This window comes from Phalacrocorax carbo, chromosome 1, assembly GCF_963921805.1.
Source record: "Phalacrocorax carbo chromosome 1, bPhaCar2.1, whole genome shotgun sequence".
In the NCBI taxonomy this organism is placed as follows: Eukaryota; Metazoa; Chordata; class Aves; order Suliformes; family Phalacrocoracidae; genus Phalacrocorax; species Phalacrocorax carbo.
This window is the reverse complement of record NC_087513.1, coordinates 3,707,292-3,724,726: the sequence shown is the minus strand read 5'-3', so window position 1 is coordinate 3,724,726 and position 17,435 is coordinate 3,707,292.

Genomic DNA, 17,435 nt, shown 5'->3' with positions numbered 1-17,435 from the left:
CCACTAGCACATGGATGAGTACCATCCCTCCCTGACCACCCATGGACACCAGCTACCACATACTGTGGAGCTGGAGGAATGATAACTACAGATAGTAGCCAGGGGAAGGATCCCTGGAGGATGGAGATACAGGCAGCTGCTATAGATGCAGGGCCTATGGGTGGCATAGGGGAAAGCTGCTGGAGGAGCTGGGATGAAACGGAGCTGGGGAAGTGCTGCAGCCAGGTGGATGCTGGGCATAGCACAAGGCAAGAAGTAAAGCTGTACTGAGGTAGAGCTAAAATGATGGGTCTGACCCTACCTCAGTCTCATAGGAGGGAGATGCAGGCAGGTGAATATCACAGCCTCATAAAAGCCATTGGTGCAAAGTGACAATATCTTGGTAAGCCAAAATCCCAAATAAATGCAACTGCATTTTCAGTGCTGAAGGTATCTGCCCCAGGGAGTGGTGGCCATGATGAAGAAAGGTCTTGTCCACATTGTTTAGGGAAGCCCTTTCCAGGCCATCACCTGCCATAACACTTGGCTATGGCACACTGTGGCCTTAAGATAGTATTATTTTTACTATGTTTTTTCCTGTTCAAAGTGCCTGACATACCACGTGTAAGTGTGTGTGAGCCTTTTGTGGGATCAAGAGCTTTAGGGATAGGTCAAGACTGTGTGGTTGAGGGAGCCAAACCTAGGGAAATTCTGGGTATAAGAGTTTTCCGAAGTGAACAGCCCTTGAATTCTTCATTTATGAAGAAACCGGGTCTGATCTAACACATACACATTGGGGACAATTTGGGGAGCCAGGACCTGGAATTGATCTTAGCAAACACAGAAGCACGGAAGTCTGAAATTTCCTGATGCCAAGGTAAATTGCCTAACGCTGGCCAGGAAAACCCTGTGCTTCTTCAACTGTTAATTAAATAGAGAATGACAAAGTCCTCGTGATGAGATGTGCTTGCATCATTGTGCAAATCATTTTTCCTTCTCTTCCCTATGAGGCGCCCTGTACAGCAACTGCAGTGCAACAGCAGTCTTTTTATGCCTCCGTTTCAGCGATCCTGATTGTTATTAATGATAATAACAGCACTTACAGGCCCTAATCAGGACCAGCGCTAGATGCCGTACACAGGGTGATTCCTGACTGAGGCACCGTACAAGCAGTAAATATACACCTCTTACACCTCCCTGTTCTTTTGTGAAACTGTAGGAAGGTGTAATTAATCTGACATCAGCAAGAAAGCTGCTTCTTGTTACTTTCCCAACAAAATGTGAGATTTGCCTTTATTTTTTCTGTATGCCATGCATTCCTCTAAAGAACAAAAAAGGTGTTACTCCCTTGAAATACTACTAATGCTACTCTGACACCAGAAATTTTGTTTCTGTCAACTTTTTAAATTGCTACCCAATACTTCAGCACCCACTTGATTTGTGTAATTCTATCATTTTTTATTCTAGTTTAAGCCCTGTGAGTTATAAAACCAAACGCCTGTGATGTGCTGTAGATTTGAAAGCACATTAAATATTTGTGCCCAATTTACGAGCATGATAAAAGATCAAAACACTTTGCTGCACTGGAAACTCATGAAAGCTGCGCAAAATGCACTCAGTGAAGAAAACTCTAAATGGAGAAATTACATATACATTATAATTCTGTATATATATGGAGAGACATGCTTCAGAGGTAAAGAAAGTACCTTGCAAAATTGTCAGAGACTGTATGAGTTTGTCTAATTGTGAAATTTGGCCATCAGAGTCCTCTTGACTATTGAAAATACTATATAATTCAGCATCTCCAAGGATCAGATGTTGCAGGGAATGAGCTCCGTAGGCTGCTTGTGGTATACAACGAACAAGTTAATGGCCTTAAATCTAGTGGAGCCCTTTGCAGCTCCCCTGCTGAGACATGACTAGGAAACCTAATGAACTGTGTTCATTATGTGTGGAAGATGCTCCCAGGTGACCAGCAAAAGGAAAACACTCTGGATCCACTGCTAGAAGTGCACTGAGCATGAAGTGCTTTCCAATGAGTTTGATTCTGATACCGATATCCAAAAGACCCAGCTTGTAGCACCCAGGAAACTATCATTTGCCCAGCTAGTGAAAACCATGTGTCATCCCATCACCTGAGCTGTGACTTCACCTTCCTCCCACCCACCCTTGTCTTGCTCTGCTAGATTGGATGTCTCAAAGCCCACGAGCTCTGCTTCTCTAAGCTGATGTTCCCAAGAGCTGGTGAACATGGTTCAAGCAATCAGTCATTATGAGCCTGTTTGCTTCCCCTTGTGCTACAGCTGAGTCCAAGGTCCTTGGAGAAACTGTCTCGCTTGATTGCCAAAGAGTGCACGAGTGTTGGGTGACCTTGCTAATATTGTGGATCTACCTTAAAAGCATATAATCATTCTGCAGGCAAACTTCCTAGGCAATTTCTTAGCAAATGCTGAAACATTTCTGTGTTGGTCCAAATTGTTTCCTCTCCTTTTCCCATCTGGGAAATAAACAGATTTTTCTGTTTGTGAGGGGAAAACAGTCTTTACTGCTTCAGGCTGAACTGGGAAGCCAAACATACACTCTTCAGTATTACTGCTGTCATCTTTGTTGTCCCCATGGGGCTTCTTGCAGCCGTCACCCATCCCTGGCAATTTTTCTGGACTGTGAGCAGTGAGCTAGGACAGATCCCTCAGTAGAAGTGCATACAGTGTTTCCAATATACAAAACACTGCAGTGCGAAAAGTAAGAGCCCTGCTGCAGTGCGCATCCCCTGGGCAGAGAGCAAAGCTGTATGGGAAGCTGAAGGGAGGACCCGGCAAAATTTGAAGCAGGACTTTTTACTACAAAATTTTATATCCTATAGCTTTCTGGGTCCCATATATTTTGGTTTTTGTTCTGCTTCCAAAAGGTGCTGTTTGTCTCCCATCTGTTTCTCAGAGTATATAGTGCTGAGTATTGTGAACTGTATTTGCCTTCTCATTTTTTTCTTGTTGTTTCACATTGTAAAGCCGTATTGGGTTTGCATGCCAAGGTTTTGGTGGCAGAAGACCTACAGGAGTAGATTCTGAGAAGCTGCTAAAAGCTTCTCCTATATCCAAGAGAGCCAATGCCAGCCAGCTCCAAGATGGACCCACCACTACCAAGGCTGAGCCCATCAGTGATGGTGGTAGTGCCTCTGGGATAACAGATCTAAGAAGAGGAAAAAGTTACTGTACAACAGAAAATGAAGCCTGAGAGAGGAGTGAGAGTATGTGAGAGAAACAACTCTGCAGACACGAAGATCAGTGAAGAAGGAGGGCGAAAAGCTGCTTCGGGTGCCAGCGCAGAGTTTCCCCTGCAGCCTGTGGTGAAGACCATGGTGAGGCAGGCTGTGCCCCTGCAGCTCATGGAGGTTAGCAGTGGAGCAGAGATCCACCTGCAGCCCGTGGGGACCCTATGCCAGAGCAGGTGGATGCCCAGAGGAAGCTGTGACCCCATGAGAAGTCCGGGCTGGAGCAGGCTGCTGGCAGGACCTGTGTACCCATGGAGAGGGGAGCCCACGCTGGAGCAGGGAAAGAGTGTGAGAAGTCCTCCCCCTGAGGAGGAAGGAGCGGCAGAAACAACCTACAGTGGACTGATCACAACCCCTCTTCTCCGTCCCACTGTGCCGCTGGAGGTAGAGAATTTGGGAGCAAAGTTAAGCCTGGGGAGAAGGAAGGGGTGTAAGGAAGGTGGTTTTAGATTTAGTTCTTATTTTCTTATTACCTTACTTTGATTTTGATTGATAATGATTAAACTAATCTCCCCAAGCCAAGTCCGTTTTGCCTGTGACGATAACTGCTAAGTGATCTCCCTGTCCTTACCTTGACCCACAAGTATCTCATTGTATTTTCTGTCCCCTGTCTGGCTGAGGGGAGTGATAGAGCGGCTTGGTGGGCACCTGGCATCCACTCAAGGTCAAACCATTCCAAAAGCCATTCAAGGCAGAGGAAGAGAGGGGGGGATAATTCTTAGAATTCACTTGGCAAATCATTTTTTACACCCTAGGTCATCTGCCTGGCCTCCAGGTGTGATTGCAGAGAATCACAGGCTTCTGTTTCATGTGTCTCCCATGACACTTTTACCAGTCCTGTGTGGGGTTGTTGCAATTAAAATATCACTGCTGAATGCAGCTGATGGATCACATCATCGCTTCTTGTGTTTGGGAGGAGATGATTGGGGTGTCGAAACAATCTGAGATCTCCTTGTTCATTTGCAAAGGCTTTGGCAATAATGACCCTTCTCTAATACTGTGGGGGAAGAGCAGATAGTTTCAGGATTCCCACAGTGTACCAAGTCCCTGTCCACCATGGCACATGCAATAACTGACCCTCTGCTTTCAGGATCCAGTGCAACACCGAGGACACACTGCATTTCACTTTATAGTGGCATAAGGAGGTCAGAGAGCTGAGGAGATGGGGCCTCAGCTGAGAGAAAGAGCAAGCAAATGGGAGGGGAAGTCTAAAACAGAGAAATCCACCAAAGAATACAGGATAAGATAGCCTGGGCACCAGTGAGCACCATATCCCTTCTTTTCTGCCTTGAGATGGGCTCTGGGAAGGTGAAGATGGCCTTCAGGAGGTGTTATTGGGTGGAGAAAGGACAAGTTTCTCCCATTCCAGGATAAATAACTTGTACTTGTGTGCTATGCTATGGACAGCTGGGGGAGTGCAGGCAGGCAGAGAGACCTCACAGCCAGGACAGTCTTGCCTGTGATCTCAGGGCACTTTGGAGGATCACTGAAATTAAATTAGCTGCAGATGGAGGCTGTGTAATAAGGTGTGCACGTTCCTCTGAGCCCAACAAAGGATAAAAAAAGCAGTGGAGCAATGGGATATGCAGCAAGAAGAAAGGTTTTCCCTTTACTCTCCTGATGATGTGGCCCAGGTATACCTGGGAACAAGAAGACAGCACTTCATCTGCCCTACCTGACTTCAAGATGCTGAGTATAGCTAGGACCAGCCTAGCCAAGGGACCATCCCTTTCCTTGGACCACTGGAGGGATATTTTTAATTCTCTTCCAGCACCTCATGTATAGGGGCCAGGGGAGAGAGATCAGTTTACAAGAGAGGGAAGAGGAGAAAAGTGGCATCTCCCAGCATGCTGTGGACTTGAAAGCTTTAGCACAAGGAATAGCAAGCCCGGGAGCACTACCCTAACATAAGCTACTCCCACTTCTCCGTTCTTCTCTCTTTTCCTAATTTTCTTCTTTTTGATCTTGATTTGCTGCCTCTGAGACTTGCATAACTTCACCCTTGGGCAAGTGGAGCAGATATAAACCTTCCCTTTCCTTCTTTAAGACACAACCCGCAGGCACTTTTCTGAATTTGGGTGCCTGTGAACTAAACCTGCCTTCCATCATCAGGTCACCTCTGATCTGGGTTTTTCTAGGGTGGACCAAGGAAATTACCTCCAGAGAAGTTGGCCTCAGAGATTTGGCCTTGTCAAGCACAGCGTGTCCACCCCGTAACTGGTGTGGCCCTAAGTTCCTGCTGCAAGGCAGCCATCCTTTTTACTCCAGAGGCCATGTTCAGTGCTGTGTCTTTATGATGTTGATGGTTGGCAAGCTTGGACTCCATGGTCAAGTCAGCATAGATAAGTTATCTGAGGTTTAAGGTCCTGTCTCAGCTCCTTTCTAATACACTGAAAAATATCTGCTGATGTGTTAGAGCAAAGTAATCCATCAAGCTTACTTGGGCTTGAAATGAATTGAATTTGAAAGATGTTTCCATGCATTGATGAGCTCATGGCAGCAGGTAAAGGAGCAGAGCTGAAGTATTTTGGTTCTGCGAGGTTTGTACTGCAGACAACCCACAGTGATTTCCATGCGACATATCTGGAGTGACATCTAGGAAGCGTTAGTACGGATGGGTAAAGGCAGACAACAGGAATCCTTTGCTGGGATCGCGCTGTGGCTGGAAAAGGAAACATGACTCCACTAACACTTACTGGCCTCCCAGTTTCAGAATTTCAGGATTTTCCACCTCCTCTCACATCACTGAGAAAGGGCAGAATGGGACTTTTCTTCACAAGAGGGAGCTGACAGCAGGAGCAGGGAACAATGATGGTTGGGCTGAGCTCTCTTTGCAATGCCTGAAGGGTTAACACTGGGCTTAAGCCAACCCATGGATCTCAATAACCTGCTCACTAGGCCTATCGGTAAGTTTAAAATCTTCCTTGTCTTCAATCTTTTCCTACTGACAGCATCTCTCCAGATCTGTACATTCTCTCTGTGTGCGAGATGACAGCGGTTTCCTTTCCTTTGATGCCACTATTTTTAGTTACACATTGTCCCCTCTCTTCTGAGATGAAGATGTACAGGAATTCCCACCCCGTCACCAGGAAATACCTGCTGTTCCTGAAGAACCCAGAAGCCAACCCTGAGAAAAGTCTCAGGAAAGAGTTCACCCTTCAAAAACTGCTACTGGCCCCATACAGTCTTGAATTTTATAACCAGGCAGATTATTTTGGAAGTATAATTAATCCCACAGACTGAGAATTTGTCATTCTTTCTGTGAATTATGTCGTATTCCTAACCAAATATTTGTTAGTCACATGTTTTCCAGCACTTCTGCGAACACGATTTTTAGGCTCTGAATTGCTGGGAAGAGTGAAGACTGTTTGTTCTGCATGTTTTAATTATGATTGTTGTTTCTGCCTCTCAACTGGACAGACTTTTTCTCTTCTCTGCTGATTATGAATACTGAAAGATACTGGCCAGGTGGCTGGAGCTGTACCTCCTCTTCTGTTGCAGATATCTATCCTGAAGTTATTTAGCAAAGGAAATATTGGCAATAATACGGACATTCAAGTTAATGCAGACCCACTCGCAAGCAAGTTGACTAATAAAAAAGAGAGAGGGAGTTAAATACCAGAACATCGTTTTCAGTGTGAGAATGACAATTCAGTTGCAACAGTGATTGAGGATATATGATTTTAAACTCCAAATCTGTCATACATTGGCCATGTAAGATGTCTAACAGCCCATGCCTTAAAAATATGCATTTTAGTTTATTTACTATTTTTATCTAGATTTAGATAGCAAATGCTGAAGAGGAAAACCTTGGTGGAAAATAGACTGCGTAGTGTCCTGCAGAGCTGGAGTCCAGACCTCAAGTTCCACCTCCTGAGAAATCCTAACTGTATGTCACAAAACATCTCCATATATACCCTTCCTCATTGGAGTCAAGGTCTGCAGTGGTTTCTTCAGTGGTATCAGCCCTTTCTCCTAGAATATTTGCTTCCTGCTGCCAGACCATTTTGGCCAGGTGATGGCATCTTTTGTTTTGCATGGCCCAAACTAATCTGAAGTCATCATCAAGGAGCATTCATGCCTCCTCCCAGCCTCTGGAATAGATTAGCGGGAGCCTTCCCAGCATGTCCCTAACCCCAGCACTGCTGAGGCCACTACACAATTAGCCAGCAGTTGTGCCACAGCAAACAGATTGTGTCGAAGATAACCAGATGTGAGCAGATAAAGGGGCCAGTGGAATTCAGGCCATGTGCATCTTATCTCTGAAAGTCTTCAATAGCTTCTCCAGACCCGAGTTCAAACAGCAGTCACAGGCCTGCAGTGCCTCATGCCGGGATCTTTATTAGATGTCATTTCTGGTGATCTAAGCCCTTTCAACTTGTAGGTGAATGAGGAAGGTCAGCAGTTACAAGGTGAAGGCAGAGTGGTGTACTGTCAGATTCTTCTGATCACAGGACATCTGCCTCTGCTTATTCTTCTGAAGGTATAAAAGCACTCACGAGGTAGGACCACCGGGGCCTGAGACGAGGATCGCAGCAGCCATCTTGGTCAATGGTTGCATGCTCAGTTGGCTCCGGCTGCATCAAGTATGGGGGCTGGGAATAGACATGGCACTGCAAGACAGCGCCGGGTAGGCCCACACAGACATTTTCTCAAGTAGATTTTCATTCTTCCCTGCTGAGGGGTGACAACAGCACTCCAGCCAGGCGCTCCCTGCTCAGATGTGTTGGGGCTAAACACACTGTCACTTCATCTGGGGCTGTGAGGGTGGGGAAATATAGCTCATGAGAAATTACTCCATCATATCACTTCCCCAATTATTATGTATTATTCCTGACAACCTTCCTTAGGAAGTATCCACGCTCAATATGACAAATAGATCTTAAATTTCACACACTACAGACACAACAGTTTCAAGGATATGGCGGCCTTTTCCCCAGCCTCCCATACACCTAATATCAGCAGCAGTACCAGCGACGCAGCACACTTCTGATTAACTAGCAAGACAAAGCCTAACCTTTCAGTAGAAAGGAATTTCATTGAAGAATAAAAGGAAGGGCTGTCCAACACATCAGAGAGTTTAGAGGCATCAGGTAGAATCTCAAATCTTATACAAATTATGAAAACTGTCCTTCTATATCCAGATATATTGAGTCAGGCTGTGTTGGTGCTTCTAACATCCTTCATAAGTGAATCATCAGCAGGGTCAAATGCAAAAAGAGGGGAAGGCTGTCTTGCTTCAAAACTCTTGGTTTTTAAGAACAAGAAAAAGATAAAATGAACACTCCTGTGTGCTCAGGGCATGGCTGCTCTACAGCACATCTAAGTGTCCTCTACTCCATGTGGGTTCCTGTAGCTTTGGCGGGTCTCTTTCAACCCTTTCATTCCTCTCATCAGTGAAGGTTCCACAAGAAACTCTTTCAGTCATCTGATGAAAACAACCACCAGGCTTAAAGGTGGTTATAGACTGCACCTAGAAGTTGATCTAGACATTTTCTCAGTCAGATCCAGCAGTTTAGGTGTCCTTAATATACTGTCTTTTTTCTTTTATCATCCTCTTTTGCAGTTGAACATAGCAATTCAATAAGCAACCTCCTTCCCGCCCCTTTCATTCCCTTTCTGAAAGGCAAACTGATTTTTTTTTTTTTTTTTTAAAGAGTAATCTAAGCTTTACAGGACCTCTACTGTCAGGCTATTTCAGATATTCCATTGACAACTCCCAGCTAGATTTATCTCCAAGGATATTCAGTGCCTCCTGATAGCATTATCCTTCTGCTAATTGAAATTCTGTCCTAAGGAAGAAAAATGAAAGATTTCCAAAGGGGGTAAGAAATGACAAGGCAAAAAAATAAACCTAAGCAAGCCTCTGAGGCAAATCCCCATGCTAGAAATCTGGAACAATGTTTGGTGCCTTTCTCTTACAATCAACTTCCCAAAGGGGCAGAATTATCAAATATTACATGGGGTAATCTTAGTAATTAACAAATTTATACACATATATGAAACACCACAATGCTAATCACAGGCCACAATCCAGTTTGCAAAGTATTTTTCTGCTGGGATTCACATTTTATTATGAGTTGGCTTTTTAAAAAGATTGGTGTGTTTGTAATCTATTTTTTCCAGATGTTTTGCCTCATAACATTTCAGATTTACTATATGGCTCTCATTTGTTTTCCCAATTAATTTCTTTCTCTGTCTCTCTCTTTCCCCCATCTTTTTCCCTAAATTTTAGTATGTGATTTTTGGAAAGTGATTGCAGCAGAACCCTGCAGAGTAGACCACTACTACAGTTATCTCTGAGAGACTGCTGGGAAGAACATTGAAGAAGCCTCAAGGGAGGCGCAGGAAGACGTTGGTGTTAGTCACGTGAGACAACTTTCAGAGATGGACAGAAAACAAAACCCAAACCAAACAACCAACCCAAAAACCCAACAAAACACAACCCTCAAGATTCCATCTGGTTAAGAAAGCAGAAGTTCAGATGACAAACCTTGCCATCCTGGCTGGCCAAACTAGGATTAAAAGGCTGTACGTGGGTATTAAAAAACAGCAATCAGAACCTGTCTTTACCGATTGTTAAAAGTCTCCCTTTTCATCGAGCCCACATCACTGACTTAAAGCCCACTTACGACCCCACGTGTATTTTTTGCATTAGAGCATTTTTGCTTGGGGAAACAACATTCTCAAGTGTGTTAAGATTGTATTATCAGAGAAAATAACACAAGATACCCTCAAAATTGGCACCATTTGTCACAAAAAGCCTTTCCAAGCGTTGTGGAGCTGCTGCCTAAGTCAGAGCAGCATGAACCTTTTGGCCTTAAAGCTTTAAATTTACATAAGCATGTAAGCCATCTCGGCTTAAATAAACATGACAAGTATGCTACTGATTTTGTTCTGGTTTGACATTGGTACAACTCCCTCCTGACTTAAAGGGAGTTTGTGATCATTTATATCATAAAATTTATGAAGGGTAATGAAAATGACAGATAAGGCACAGAAATCTCTGAGCCAGTGAGAAATGGTGCACTGCCGTTTCTCATGTATGGATGTCCAGCACTTTCGCGTTGTGCTTCTTGATCTATCACATCAAATTCCTAAATTCAGTAAGTTGTAAAAGTTCTGGCGGAAGGAGAAGAAGGGATATTGATATAATATAATGTGCTCAAGCCCAGCTGATCTGTTAGAAAAGGTGGGGTGATCTAACACATCACCCAAGCTTTGGACCTGCAGGTTCTAGTCCCAACTTTGTGTCTGACCCTAGCAAATCACTTCCTTTCTGGAAAGACCAACCTTCAACTCAGCTTTAGTTTCCTCTTTCTGAACTTGTGCTGAGGGTATTTTATGATGCCTTCCAGCTTTAACTTGTGGGATTTGCAGTCTGGATGTTTATCAAGCATTGAAGGCAAGCTTTGGGAAGCATGGACCACCTCCGAAGTTCAAAATGGCACACAAAGAGACCAAGGTTGGAATCACTTACACTTGTCTGATATGTAATGCTGAAATGTTCCAGACTGGCTTTCTGTTTTGCAGGCTGAATGTCTGCATGTAAATGCCAGCAAAACTATAAGGGGATGGGGTGCCCTCTTACCCCCTAAACCATCAAAGAATGCAATTAAGGGAAACTACCTAGTTTGGCCCAATTTGAAAAGAATCAGGATAGCCCTTTCATTCAGGAAGCTTAGCACGGGTTAGATGCTTGCAGTATAGCTTGTACTAGGGAATGGTTTGCAGATAAAAAGAAGTGAGAAGCAGTCTGAGTATTGCTTTTACTTTCGGGATGAAGGGAAGGGCACTGGATGTGAGTGGTTGACTGGTGGATTGGTCTGTTAGACAACAACTGCTTTTATGTCTCTATTAAACAGGAAAGGAAGGAGGAAGATGAAAGGAAGACAATGGGATGGGTGGGGAAAGTGAGGAGGCCTGGGTGCAGCCTGGAAGTGTCATCCTGTGAAGTAGGAGATGGAAGGATGGCAGGAAAAAAAAAATGGATTTACAGCCTGACACCCCCACAGATGGCTCCTTGCATTTGTCCTTTTGCAGACAAACAGACCCCACTTGAATTATGGGGCTATAATTCTATTTGTGGATGGTGGACGGGAAGAAGGGGGAGGCTGCATGAGCTGTTTGGTGGTTTATGACCTCCCCAGAAGCGCTTGATGGAATTCCAGCCCCATAACTCACAGCTGCCTCTTCTGGATCTAATTCACCGGAGGTCTCTGATGTGGTAGTTGAGATCGAGTTTGGTGTTGTGTCTTGCCCCTGCTGGGGAGTTAATCAGATTGCCTTTGCTAATCCAAAGCAGGGCAACTTTATGAGACAGTTTCCCTGGCGAGTGCATTCTGGTTTGGCCTGGGTCTTGTGAAAGCAGAGAGCAAACTTAGGTACCGTTAACATAATTGGATCAGTGTCTGCAGCCTTATTTCTTTCATAGTCATCCATCAGAAAGAAAGAAGAGCGCAGGACCAGAGCCATTGCCATTGAGGTGACCCTGGTGTCTTGGACACCAGAGGTTTTCCATTTGGCTCTCCCTGGTGACATCAAGGAGTTGTAAGCTACCTGCAGGTCTGCCCTGCACTGCAGATGCTCAGGGAGACCTAACTCAGGGCCACAAGGTATAACTCAGGGCGTGAGAACTGCATTACAAAGAGCAGGTCCTGACAGTGCCTCAGGGTCCGTACTCTGGCACTCGGGTGCTTCTCCAGCAAAGGGTTAATCAAACTGGACACAGCAGCACTTATAGGACCAACTTGACACCGTTCAGTAGTGTCTGAGGGATAAAGGTGGGATCCCCTGGGATGCATCACTTGCTCCAGTGCATAGATAGACCTGGTATCATCTGTCCACCTCCAAAAGGCTGTATTTCAAAATCCATATCTAATTTCAAAGCCAACCACAAGCATTTCTTAGGGCTTACTCTCCTATCCCCATGTACAGCCCTGAACAGGTAAACATCAATCTCACACTGATAACAGACTGAACCTTTTAAGCAGCTCTTTCTCCAAGATTTTATTACAAACATCTCCCGACCCGGTAGACTCTTTTCCCAATATGGCTTTCTGTGCTCTAGCTCTGTTTATTTGGCCCAGTGAAACCACTGTGTCTAAGAGCATATAGGGCAGAGGGAGCCAGACTGGATGCAGATTTATCCATGAAGGTAAAAAATCCCAGGTACATTCTCTTCCCAAACTGTGCATTCTCTGGGAGAGGGTTAACTGGCACTGTCTAAAATTGTGCTGGGCAGCGTGCTAACAGCTAAGCATCACAGACAATTTCAATGTAGTGTTTGATACACCACCTTGGCCTTCTTTTATTTACTAGCACAGATGTAGCCGGGAAAAACATAATGCCTGGTGGTGTTATCTGCTTGTCATGTTCCTACCCATAAAATGTTTGTGTGTCATGAATTGTGACTAACCCGTGATCTGCTTGCCTGTGTTGTAGGAACAAGGGCTGCATCCCATATGGCGTACTGAAAGAAAGCTGGCCTGTGGAGATGTCTTGGCATCATGTTTGGTTTTAGGACTTATGAGGTCAGTTTCCCATTAGAATTTATGAGAAGGCAGGAAATTCAAAGAAGAAAATAATAATAGTAAAAATAGAACAATTATTCTCCTTTCATTTTTTTTTTGTCTTTGAATGTCTTAGCTGAAGGCAAAAGACCAAACTGATTCCTGCTTTCCTCCCAAATTCTTGCTGGGTTGTGGGAACATACGACACACCACAGAGTTCAGGGCTCTGCTCCATTTACAGCAAGAGACATTCCCTTTCCTAAAACAATTACAGCAAGAAAGGTCAAAGCACGCTCACTGGTGGGATTCATCCCACCTGGCTTTAGAAAGGCATAGTACAACCATCCACAGCTGGACTAGCTCCCCCAACCTCCCTAGGGTCAGCAGGAGGAAACAAGCATTTTCCTTTGTTGTTCACTGATCTATTTTAGCCATCAAGGTTGCAAAGAGACGAATCGTATCCTGAAAGGACCCATTTTTCACTGGTCACTGTGCAGGGAGACAGAACCCAGAAGAACACACCCACAGCCACTCGGATAACTCCCCAGCACAAGAGGAGGTGGTTTTGCAGAGATCTTGCTAGGATGGCTCTGAATAAAACCTCATTGATCCCAGCATCACTTTTCTGCCATGCAGTGCGCTGGCACACCTTGATATTCAAGCTAGGCAGCCTCTCCAGGGCAAGTGACGGAGAGTTAAGGTCCCTACCGCTCTCACAACTTCGGTGAGGATAAATAACCTAAGGCTGAACACAAGAAAGGCAGAGTCTGTCAGTTCCCTTGTACAAGTGCTATCCAGTGGGTGCGAGAGAGCTGATGCTGGAGTTATACTCTGCCGAACCAGAAAAACCTCCAGGAAGGGGACTGGTGGGGAGAACAGCTTAATACAGGGCAGGCAGCCCAACCTATGCAGTGCCAGAAAGTGGGTGAGGGAACTGGGAAATAATAAAGGCAAATTGAAAGCTCTCCAGGTTGCTGGAAATAGTCCTTCTCAGCTGACATCTGGGATTGCTTTGGGAAGCTGAGCTGCAGACCGGCTCCTAGCTTTCCCCTGAAGAATGGTTCCTAGTTTTGCCCTGCCCTCTCCCCTGCCAGATTTTTGAGGGCGCTTGGGGGATATTATTTACACTGGGGATGTCACAGAGCTGAAGCAAATGGCCACCATTTCCTCAGTGGAGGAGCCTGAAGGAGGGATGGATTGAGATGGAGGAAATGAACATCACCTCTCATGGGCAATAAAAGCAGGAAAGCTTTGAAAATACCTCTTTTCTGCAGCTTGGGGGTGGTATAATCCAGCATGGACAGAGAAACACCAGTGATCTTAGTGAAGAGATGGCAAGATGGCTCCTGCTTGCCTTCTAGATAACTCGTTAGCTGTGAATATCCAGCTTATCCCACCTGGGAGCTGAACAGGATCATTTCAGAGGGTGAAACTGGGAAGACTGGCTGGTGCTTCCAGCACGATCGTGCTGTCTCTATCGCACATCTGCAAACACAGCCAACAGACCTGAGTTGACGTCCCTCAGGGTCTCCCAGGGTCTCCAGAATGCCCCAGCAGGCACCAGACCAATGTCCTCTCCATGTCAGAGGTTTTTCTTCTTGCTCCTACTCTTGCAGCTTTCACTGAATCAAGACGTAAATTCGCCACTAAGTAGTAGCAAGCCCAGACATATAATCCCCTTGAAAGCAAATATTTTGAGATTAGAGCTGTCAACAGGGAGTTACCACAGGCCTGGAATCTGTTTGTTTGGCTGTGCTAGGTAATTGCAGCCCCATTTAGTGCTTGGAAGGGTGTTTTTTTGGGAATAGTTGGTGTTGTGTTGTTTCCTGGTCTTGGTACCAAAGGCAAGAGGAAACTGTGGTCCACTATGTGTTGCATATGAGGTTTAGCTACAGGATCACAGTGTAGGTCCCAACCATGACCTGCCCTATGGGTTTTTACAATCATGAAATACACTGATGTGTCCAGTTGGAAAAATAGTGACTGGGTTGATTGGTACTGGGCAAAAGCAGGCTGCAGAGACCCTAGCTTTGCCTCTGAGCTGCTGTGTGATTGCAGGCAACTCATTTCACCTCTTCGTGCCTCAGTTTCCTCCCCACCTCTTCCTATTCCTGTCCAGTGACACTGACATGGAAGCTGTTATTTCTAGAGGGACACCTTCTCTCTGTTCATGCAATGTCTGGCAGAGACTCAGCCTAAAACTACTCTTGTGCAAATGTTAAATGCAACTACTTACTCTGAAAGGAAGCTTTTGTGAGGTATTTTAGTTTTGGTTTAAAAAAGGCCCCCAAAAAACAAAAGCCTTCATAACTCTTTTCTTTAGAGGTGTTTTTGTTTTTTCCCTAAATGTGCTAATAATTCAGAATAGCTGAAATGTGAAGCACTTCTTTGGACAAAAATAGTTTCTAGCACAAGTTCCTGCAATTCACCCTGCTGCCCGGAGGGATCTGATGGGTAATACCTATAAGGCAACACACTGCTGTGACTGACTGACCCGCTGCTGGGATGTGCTGGCAGGCTGATGCGAGCCCTTTTGGGTGACAAGGACTTTTCCTTTGTTGTGTCCCAAGGAGCAGCTGGAGGCTGATGTCTCCTTTCTGTGGCTGGATGTGGTCAGTCTGTTGTCAAACATATGCTGCTCGTGTACAGGTACACAGAGAGTTACTGAAGCCTATTGCAAAAGCTGTCAGAGCTTCATTTTTTCCCTTTCCCTTTTTGAAGCCAATTTTCTTATTTCCTTTCCATGCTCTCTGTTGAGCTGAGACTTGCGGATCCAGGTTCAGCAAAAAGGTGTTTGCTTTCCACAAGCCTTATGTTGGCACTGTGGTTCTGCAAATCCCCTAAAACCTGCCAGCTGTCTCATTCCTCAGCGGGCGACAGAGGTTTAGCCCTTCAGAACATGGCATGAATTGCACCAGTTCCAGTCATGCAACCCTGACTCTCCTTTCCTCTCTGCTGAGTGGCCCTACTGGCCAAGAGGAGGCTGAGGGGAGACCTTATCACTCTCTACAACTACCTGAAAGGAGGTTGTAGCGAGGTGGGGGTCGGTCTCTTCTCCCTAGTAACAAGCCACAGGATGAGGGGAAATGGCCTCAAGCTGTGCCAGGGGAAGTTCAGGTTGGTCATTAGGAAAAACTTCTTCACCAAAAGGGTTGTCAAACATTGGCACAGGCTTCCCGGGGAGGTGGTGGAGTCTCCATCCCTGGAGATATTTAAAAGAAGGGTAGATGTGGTGCTTGAGGATATGGTTTAGTGGTGGGCTTGGCAGTGATAGGTTAGTGGTTGGACTCAATGATCTTAAAGGTCTTTTCCAACCTTAACGATTCTATGATTCTATGAAACAGAGGATGGTGGCACAGGGCTGGCTGGGAGAAGGGGAGCACTAGGAAACACTGGGAGCATACACAGGCAGAGGAGGCTGGTAAGGATGCTGATGCCACTGCCCAGCTCTTGGCATGACAATGAGGATAAGAGCTTTGCCCCTCCTTCGTGGGGAGAGGAGGCTGGTGGCTATGTACAGCGCTGGCTGCGAGTCTGCTGGGGGATGTGGGACACATGGAGGGAGCAGGCACATGGCTCTGACCTCCTGTGCCATGTCTCATCACTGTCATAGCAGTGAATTATGAAAGATGGCAGTTTCAGTAGTCCCCACCACTGCATCCCCTTTCCACCTCCTAAAGGACCTGGCTCTGCTTTTACCAGTTCAGCTTTTCAAGAGTACAGTCAGCAAAAAGCACCTATGAATCTTTATGTCCACTTTGCCTTCAGCTGAGGTGCCTCAGGTCAAGTTTCCTGTCCTTTGGAGTACACGATGAGGCTGGTGTGTTAAACTGTGCAGATCTGTGTCACAGCAGTGCAAACTCAGCCCAGGCTTGGCCAAGCCTGCCATCAGTCCCAGGGAATCTGACCTCCTTCATTAAAGATTTACTTTTTGCAACAGCCATTTCAAATTATAGTAACGGTAAGATAAGGGGAGCACAGTGGCTGGGGAGCAGATGTGGGAAAGGGAGAAAGGATTTTCCCCTCTTACTTTAAGCTAAGTTATATAGAAACTGAACTATCCATCAGCTGCTCCTTCTTGCTATGTGGGGGAGGAGAGCAGGGGTAGGAGGCAGAGGAAGGAGGGCGGCTGAGTTTGTCGCTGCCTGGGGAACATCGTCAGCTTTGAACATACATGCGGAGAAGTGAGACCATGGGAGAGGGCTGCAGGTCTGCCCACAGGCAGCTGACCCTTCCCTCTGCCTTGGAGAGACATCCATCATCTGCCAAGGATATAGGTGCTGAGGACCGGTGATTTCTCCCTATGTGCATGACCGACCATGAGAGCTGCAAGCAGGGCTTGTCCCAGCAGTGGGCTCAGGCCTGGCATGACATCCTGGGGACAGAGGAGCAAGAGGGATGGGGTGTTTGCTTGTCCACCTAAGACCACCTACGACTTTTCCAGATTTGAAACCCAGTGTGATGATTGCTACTGTACTGCAGTGGCCAAGGAGTCAGGCTGGCTCCCACTGGGGACTTTCAAGAGCCATAGGTATGATTCCTTTAAATGGCACCCCTGAATTCATGAGCTGGTCAATCATCTTCAAAATGCACAGCTGAAGACAGTCCAAAGGCAGATGGAAAGGAATAACCTGTCTGGATCCCACCTCCCCCCCCCGAAAGTTCAGGCAACC